This window comes from Otolemur garnettii, unplaced genomic scaffold (genome assembly GCF_000181295.1).
Source record: "Otolemur garnettii isolate 467f Iridium unplaced genomic scaffold, OtoGar3 scaffold00135, whole genome shotgun sequence".
Lineage (NCBI taxonomy): Eukaryota > Metazoa > Chordata > Mammalia > Primates > Galagidae > Otolemur > Otolemur garnettii.
Genome location: NW_003852530.1, coordinates 5,369,584 through 5,376,083, shown reverse-complemented (window position 1 = coordinate 5,376,083; position 6,500 = coordinate 5,369,584).

Below are 6,500 nucleotides of genomic sequence, written 5' to 3'. Positions count from 1 at the left end.
CTGCCATTCTCCTGCCTCCACCTCCCAGGTAGCTGGGAGGACAGGTGCCTGCCACAATGCCTGGCTATTTTTTGGTTGTAGCCATCATTGTTGTTTGGCGGGCCCAGGCTGGATTCGAACCCGCCAGCTCTCTGGTTTATGTGGCTGGTGCTTTAGCCACTTGAGCTACAGGAACTGAACCAAGTTTTAAGACCTTTGAATGTGCTTTATGTCCCAGAAACCGTTCATTCATTCCGTTTTTATTGCATTCCTGCTATGTTACAGATACTGCTGCAGGTGCTGGGGATTCAGTGGTGGAATGTATGTTCAGAAGATATATTCAAGGGTGGCGCCTGTAGCTCAAGCAGCCAAGGTGCCAGTCACATATACTAGAGCTGGTGGGTTCAAACCTGGCCCAGGCCTGCGAAACAAAGACAACTACAACCGAAAAATAGCTGGGCGTTGTGGCAGTTGGTTGTAGTCCCAGCTACTCAGGAGGCTGAGGCAAGAGAATCACTTAAGCCCAGTAGTTGAGGTTGCTGTGAGCTGACACCATGGCACTCTACCCAGGGTGACAGCTTGAGGCTCTGTCTCAAAAAAAAAAGAAAAGAAAAGAAAAGGAAAACAAAAAGATACATTCACAACACCTGAGTCCATTCTGAGGGAGGAAGAGGGAGATAACAATATAGTAAGTCATTTTGGAAAAAAATAAGAGGGTGTCGAGAGGGTAACTGTGGGCTGAGAGTAGGGGTGGTGGCCAGAGTTTACTTTTGGGGATACAGTGGTCAACTACAAGTATTTTTTCAACTAAATATTGTGAGATAAAGGTCTCCCTGCATTTAGAGCCAAGAGGACCTGGATTCCATCTGGCTCAGCCATTGTGACCCCTTGCAGGGCACTCAGTAACTCTGAACCTTCCTACTCATTTGCCAAATGTGGATACTGATAATTGCTTTACAGCACTGATTTTCTTTTCTTTTCTTTTCTTTTTTTTTTTTGAGACAGAGCCTCAAGCTATCTCCCTGGGTAGAGTGCTGTGGCATCACATCTCACAGCAACATCCAACTCCTGGGCTCAAGTGAGTCTCCTGCCTCCTCCTCCCAAGTAGCTGGGACCACAGGCACCCGCCACAACGCCTGGCTATTTTTTGGTTGCAGCCGTCATTGTTGTTTTGGTGGGTCCGGGCTGGATTGGAACCTGCCACCTTAGGTATATGTGGCTGACACCTTAGCCACTTGAACCACAGGCGCTGAGCCTACAGCGCTGATTTTCAACTGGCACAATGTGAAAAAATGTAAAGCTCATTAATTAAATTCTTCTTTTTTTTCTTTTTTGAGGCAGAGTCTCCCTATGTTGCCCTCCCTGTGTTGCCTCACAGCTCACAGCAACCTCAAACTTTTGGGTTTAAGTGATTCTCTTGCCTCAGCCTCCCGGGTAGCTGGGACTTTAGGTGCCCACCACAATGCCTGGCTATTTTTTGGTTGCAGTTGTCATTGTTGTTTAGTAGGCCTGGGCTGGCCTGAACCTGCCAGCTCTGGTGTATGTGGCTGCAGCCCTATTCACTGAGCTACGGGTGCTGCCCATTAATTAAATTATTTTCAAAAGAAGTTCAAAGCATGGGTGGCGCCTGTGGCTCAGTGGGTAGGGCGCCAGCCCCATATACCCAGGGTGGTGGGTTTAAACCTGACCCCAGCCAAACTGCACAAAAAATAGCTGGGCGTTGTGGCAGGCACTTGTAGTCCCAGCCACACAGGAGGCCGAGGCAAGAGAATCGCCTAAGCCCAGGAGTTGGAGGTTGCTGTGAGCTGGGTGACGCCCTTTATCTACTACAGGCGATAAAGTGAGACTCTGTCTCTACAAAAAAAACAAAAACAAAAAGAAGTTCAAAGCACAGTAAATACGTTCTTTTTATTTACTCTTTTTTTTTGATCAACATAATTTTAAGAGTGCTGTGGAAGTTTAACTCTAGGTTCAAGTATGTTGAGAAGTAAAAAAATGTTGAAAAACATTGGTTTATGGCATTATGAAAATTAAATGAAAATAGATGTGTATTAGCTAAAAAAGACCTGCGGAAAAATGACGTTACTCTATTTCTCAAATAACCACTTGGATTTCGCCCAGCAAGGTTGGATAGGAGCCAGGCCCCTTTGGTGGGACCTTGAGGCAGAAACGGGGCTGTAGAGCTTCTGGATCACTGGCTTTCTCAGAGAGCTCTGAGTGTCTGTTCCCCAGGAGGCAACGGCTTGCCTGGCTGGAGGGGAACAGGGTTGGGAGAACCCTGGTTTGACTTGCTAACGGGATTGGGGGGGTTCCAGGATGAAAGCAGGGTTGCCCAGATTCTTTATGTAGTGTCTACATTCTATCCTGGGTCTTACAGGAGCCATGATGGTTTTTTTTTTTTTTTTTTAGAGACACAGTCTCACTTTGTTGGTCTTGGTAGAGTGCTGTGGCATCACAGCTCACAGCAACCTTCACCTCTTGGGCTTGGGCGATTCTCTTGCCTCAGCCTCTCAGGCAGCTGGGACTAAAGGTGCCAGCCACAACACTGGCTAGTTTTTTTTTTTTTTTTTTTTTTTTTTTTTTTTGTTGTTGTTGTTGCAGTTTGACCAGGGCCGAGTTTGAACCCTCCACCCTCAGTATATGGGGCCAGCGCCCTACCTGAGCCACAGGCACCGCCCACTGAGCTGTAATGATTTTAATTAAAATCTTTCTGACAGAGTGGATCTTTTCTCTCTCACATAGCTGAACACGTGCTTAATTTAGTCGTACTGAATGATAAAAAAGTACTAATGTTTATTTTATTTTGAATTCATAAACAAAATTAAGCTGCTTGTGACACTTCATAGGATTTTCTGTTTTGACCTCTGATTACTTCTGGTATCTGAAAAGATTAACAGGTGGAGTGTTGTTTGTGGCTTGATAGGCGGGCAAGTGCTGCCATCTAGCGTTGTGAGGCTGAATGACAGCTGGGATGAAGTTCCTGGTAAAACTTCTGAAACTAAACAAAGATTGAAATACAGGGTGGACCTAACTTTTCATTTTCATATTTTTAGAGCTCATTTAGTGTTACTTCAATTAGAGGACATGCTTAGTACATTTTCCCACGTAGCTGAGACCACAGGAGTCGGCCACAACGCCTGGCTATTTTTTGGTTGTAGTTATCGTTTGGCAAGCCTGGGCTGGATTGGAACCCACTAGATCTGGTGTATGTGGCTGGTGCCTTAGCCGCTTGAGTTACAGGCGCTAAGCCAACCGTATTATTTCTGATGGTGGTTTTTTTCCAGTTGATTTTTATGGATTCTGTAGGTAAATTAATAATTGAAATGGGTCCTCTGATGGGTCATTTCAATTTAGAGATTTGTGTTTCCTCAATTATTCAATGATTTTCCTCTCCAATTTTCTCTGATTTCACTTTTTGGAACTCTTGAAAGTTTTAAAACTCTTGAACTCAGTTTCATGCCCTTAATGAAGACTAGTCTTGAGCACCTTTTCACGAGCTTGTTGGCTATTCATACAACCTTTTTCTTAGTGTCTAAGAAGATACTTGGATTGATTGTTATTATCGATTTGTAGGAGTTCTTTCATTTTTGCTTCCAGATACAAGTTCTTTGTGAGATATATGTGTTGGAGATTTCATTCTGTGGCTTGCTTTTTCTTTCTTTTATTGGCAACTTTTAAAGAGAAGTTACTAATTTTAGTGATGTCCAGTTTATTAATTACTTTACTTTTCATTTAGTGTTTTCAGTCTCCTTTTAAAAAAAAATCTTTGCTTACCCCCAAATTTCCAAGATATTTGAATTCTTTTCTAGGAGCTTTATAGTTACCATTTTTTCATTTTGTCCTATAATCAGACTGTTTTATCAGAAAATGGCTTTACTCTAACTTCATTCTTCCAGGGTATTTTTTCTGCATATTGAATTCTGGGTTGGAAGTTTTTCTTTCTTTTTTTTTTTGAGACAGAGCCTCAAGCTGTCCCCCTGGGTAGAGTGCTCTGACATCACAGCTCACAGCAACCTCCAACTCCTGGGCTCAAGCGAGTCTCCTGCCTCCGTCTCCCAGGTAGCTGGGACCACAGGTGCCTGCCACAATGCCTGGCCTTTTTTTTTTTTTTTGGTGGCAGCCATCATTGTTGTTTGGCCGCCTGGGCTGGATTCGAACCTGCCACCTTAGGTGTATGTGGCTGGAGCTTTAGCCACTTGAGCCACAGGCGCTGAGCCAAGTTTTCTTTTAGTACTTTGAAGATGTTGTTTCTCTGTCTTCTGACCACCATAGTTTATGAACAGAAGTTACTGGTAATTTGAATTATGTTCCATTTTTCCTTGGGTTTCTTTCAAGATTTTCTAATTGATATTGATTTCACTAGTGCCATGGTATGTGTTGGGTGTTTTAAAGAATATTTATTATACTTGTGCTTTGCTGAGTTTCTTGAATCTGTGAGTCTATTATATTTTCTACCAAATTTGGGGAAGTTTTGGCTGTTATTTCTTCAAATACTTATTTCAATTCTTCTTTTTGTCTCAGGTACCCCAATTACACATATGTTCATCTTTTGAAAATTTTTATTTATTTTTATTTTTTTAAAGACAGAGTCTCACTTTATTGTCCTGGGTAGAGTGCTGTGGTGTCACAGCTCACAGCAACCTCCAGCTCTTGGGCTTAGGCAATTCTCTTGCCTCAGCCTCCTGAATAGCTGGGACTACAGGTGCCCACCACAACGTCCAGCTATTTTTTTTGTTGCAATTTGGCTGGGGCCGGGTTTGAACCCGCCACCCTCAGTATATGGGGTTGGCACCCTACCCACTGGGCCACAGGTGCCATCCCATCTTTTTTTTATTGTTTCCAAAGTCCAGTGCCAAATATGTGCCTCAGATAGGGTTTCTGCAATTTTCCTGCCCTTTCTCTAATTTTTCTTACACATCCTTGGTAAAGGCCCATGGAGTATACTTGGCTATGGGTACAGACTTTGTATATGCGGGTGTTAGAGATTAGCCATCATACTAACCTTTGTTTCAACTCTAGAAATTCATTAAAAGTTCAGTCTTCTGGGCAGTGCCTGTGGCTCAGTGATTAGGGCGCTGGCCTTGTATACAGAGTGTGGCTGCTTCAAACCCGGCCCTCCCAAACTGCAACAACAACAATAAAAATAACTGGGCATTGTGGTGGGTGCCTATAGTCCCAGCTATTCGGGAGGCTGAGGCAAGAGAATCACTTAAGCCCAACAGCTGGAGGTTGCTGTGAGCTGTGATGGCATAGCACTCTAAAGGTTGACAGAGGGTGACAGAGCGAGACTAAAAAAAAAAAAAGTTCAGTCTTCTTACCCATCTAGGCTCCTCTGCCTCTCACTGCTTCACCAAGGATGATGGCAACCAGGCTTCTTATTTTTTTATTTTATTTTTTTTTTGAGACAAGAGCCTTACATGGTCACCCTGGGTAGAGTGTTGTGGTGTCATAGCTCACAGCAACCTCAAACTCCTGGGCTCAAGAGATCCTCCTGCCTCAGCTTCCTGAGTGGCCGGGATTATAGATGCCCACCACCAGGCCTGGCTAGTTTTTCTATTTCATTTTATTTCAGACAGAGTCTCACTTTGTTGCCCTTGGTAGAGTGCTCTGGCGTCATAGCTCACAGCAACCTCAAACTCTTAGGCTCAAGGGATTCTCTTGCCTCAGCCTCCCACGTAGCTGGGATTAAAGGCACCTGCCACAACACCCAGCTGGTTTTAGAGACTGGGTCTTGCTCTGGCTCAGGCTGGTCTTGAACTCTTGAACTCAAGCAGTCCACCTGCCTCAGCCTCCCAGAGTGCTGGGATTACAGGCATGAACCACCATGTTGCCGGTCAGCCTCTTTGTTTTAACTACGTCCAGAATCCAGATTCACATCTAGAAAAAACTGTGCTCCTTCAGTTCCCTTCCCCTAAAGCCAGCTCAGTATTTACTGCCAGGCCTCTTTTCCCACCTGGTATTGTTCTTTTCTTTCTTTCTTCTTCTTTTTTTATTTTCTACGAAGAGAAAGTTTAGAGCACAGTGAGAGTTGGAAGTGGGTGTCTCTCATGGAGGAGACAGAGTGAGAGAGACCCCACCCCCTTACTCGAATCATTTTCCCCAGAGGTCCTTTCATCATAGATGGAGCCTATTAGATCATGCTGGGAAATGGTTCTGAAACTGGTTGCTGGACCAAGTCGAGTGAAGCAGAGCCTGGAAAATAGGCTCGTATGATTACAGTTGTTTTTTATTTATTTTTAATTTTGTTAAAATTTCAGATTAACATGAGGGTACAATTACAATATTTGCATTTGTTAGGCAAGGTCCTTGTTGTAGTTGTGTCCTGCACCCAGGAGTTGTGCCATATATGTCCCTTACTCTGTGCCCATTAGATGGGAGCACACCAATCCCCTCCCTCCTCTCTTCTTCCCCCTCCCTCCAACTCGAATTCAATTGAGTTTTCTCTAGTGTGGATGTGTATTAGTTTGTCTACTGGCTTCATATTAGTATTGAGTACATTGGATACTTGCTTTTTTTTTTTT